Here is a 2,275-nt window from a genome sequence, read left to right on the forward strand (position 1 = left end):
AGATATATTACCTATTGTTAAAAAGATAAAACCTAGACTAATAGTACGGTAACCCCAACGATCCAATTGTTGAATAAATTGATATCTATAATAATTTCTATAAGACGAATAAAACGGAAAAGGAGTTTGTTGTAAAATATTCTTTTTATCATTCATATTCATATATTTGATTTCAGCAAAAGAAAAGGATTCATTAAAAAAAAACAAAGTCTTGCTTTTACCAAGAATTTGTATGAGTTCTTGAAATGTAATGACTAAAATAGCCACTGATATTAATGATCCACATAAAAGAGTTGTATAACCCAATATCATCATACTTACGTGCATCATTAACCAATGGGACTGTAAAGCAGGCACTAATTTTAAGGATTCATGCATTTCGGTTAAAAGACCCGAAGTAGCAAAGCCTTGGGTAAAAAGAATACTTGGTGTTATTATTGTATTGAAATAGTCATTTTTTTGTTTTTTGAAGCAAAGAACCATATAAAAGATAGAAAAAGTCCATGAAAGAAATATTAATGATTCATATAAATTACTAAATGGTAAATGGCCTGAAAAAATCCAACGAGTAACTAACAATCCTGTGATACAAAAAAAGGTTATTATCATGCCTTTTTTGAACAAATTGTATAATCCTATGATTTCATTGCCTAATAATAAGGTTATCAAATGAATTGAAATTAAAATAGATACGACCGAAAAGGATATATGAGTTAATATATGCTCTAAAGTGGAAAATACCATATAGAATGAAAAAATAGAAATACTTGGAATAGAAATAATAATTCTTTATAGGAACTTTTTTTTAGAAGATAAGATGCCGCTACTCGGACTCGAACCGAGATGCTCTAGCACTGCTTCCTAAGAGCAGCGTGTCTACCAATTTCACCATAGCGGCTGACTCGAAACCATAATAACCCAATTTTAGTCAATTGTCGAGATTCAAAGAATCAATTAAAACACAATATTTGTTTACTAAACATTCAATAAAATAATTTTAAAGAATTCTATTAGAATCTATTAAATATAGAATGTAAATATCATAATATAGAATGTAAATATCCTAAATTCATAACTGAATCTTATATTCTATATCAATTTTATATTCATATTTTTGTATTTAAAAAAGAGTCGTTGAATCCAGTTAATTGAAATTATTCTAACGTTTATATTTGTTACAGAAAAAGCTTTTTGAATTCCCCGTAAAAATAGATTGCCCTAATGAAAAAGCTTTTAATGCTGTAAAATATCCCTTCTTTTTCCATAAAGTGTTCCGAATAAGTTTTTTTGATATAGACGTGCGCTTTTTTGGAACTGCCATAGAATTAGTATAGTTTTTTATTGTTATAGAATTTTATGTGAAAGACATTTTGCGGTAAATTAAAATTAAGTTTATCTCTAATTAGACATATATTTTATATATTTGAATTTCCATTTTTGTTTTTATTATATTTATAATAAGAATATAATACTTTTTAGAAAGTTTTCCCCAAATCGCTATTTCTTATTGTAATAAAAACTTAATTAGTTAAGTTAAATTTAATGAACTAAACCAATGTTCAAAAAATATTGTCCAAAGAGTCAGAATAATGAATAATCGATTATTCTATTTTATTAAATTCTATCTTTCTTTGTTATTAACCGAAACCATTCCTTTACTTTACAAAAAAGATAAAAGAAAAACCTAAGAAACCAAATTCATTAGAATCCTAATTTTTTTTCTTTATTGTATGGAATATACACATCAATATTCATGGATCATACCTTTTATTCCATTCCCAGTTCCGATGTTAATAGGAGTGGGACTTCTACTTTTTCCCACTGCAACGAAAAATATTCGCCGTATTTGGGCTTTTCCTAGTATCTTATTGTTAACTATAGTTATGATTTTTTCGCTTGATTTGTCTATTCATCAAATCAAGAATAGTTTGTTTTTTCAATATGTATGGTCTTGGACCATAAATAATGATATTTCTTTAGAGTTTGGGTACTTGATCGATTCACTTACTTCTATTATGTCAATATTAATTACTACGGTTGGCATTCTCGTTCTTATTTATAGTGATAATTATATGTCTCATGATCAAGGATATTTGAGATTTTTACTCTCGCTCTATAAGAACGGTGCGTTCTGAGGTGTGAAGTGGGAGATAAGGGATTTCATAATTGGGGTTTTGAATAAGACGACCTTTTCCTTTTTCATTCTTATTACTTTTTACAATTGAAAAAGTAATAAGAATGAGAGGTATTAAGCTATTTTTCCGCAGGACCTCCC

General features: G+C 27.6%; 1 non-coding gene across 1 annotated transcript; it reads right to left on the bottom strand.

Moving 5' to 3' along the window:
• Positions 1 to 818: 818 nt before the first annotated feature.
• On the bottom strand, positions 819 to 898 carry TRNAL-UAG. Its single transcript has one exon. It is a non-coding gene; the product is annotated as a tRNA-Leu (tRNA).
• Positions 899 to 2,275: the final 1,377 nt, after the last annotated feature.

The sequence above is a fragment of the Vigna unguiculata genome, chromosome 5 (genome assembly GCF_004118075.2).
Source record: "Vigna unguiculata cultivar IT97K-499-35 chromosome 5, ASM411807v1, whole genome shotgun sequence".
NCBI classification, from domain to species: Eukaryota; Viridiplantae; Streptophyta; class Magnoliopsida; order Fabales; family Fabaceae; genus Vigna; species Vigna unguiculata.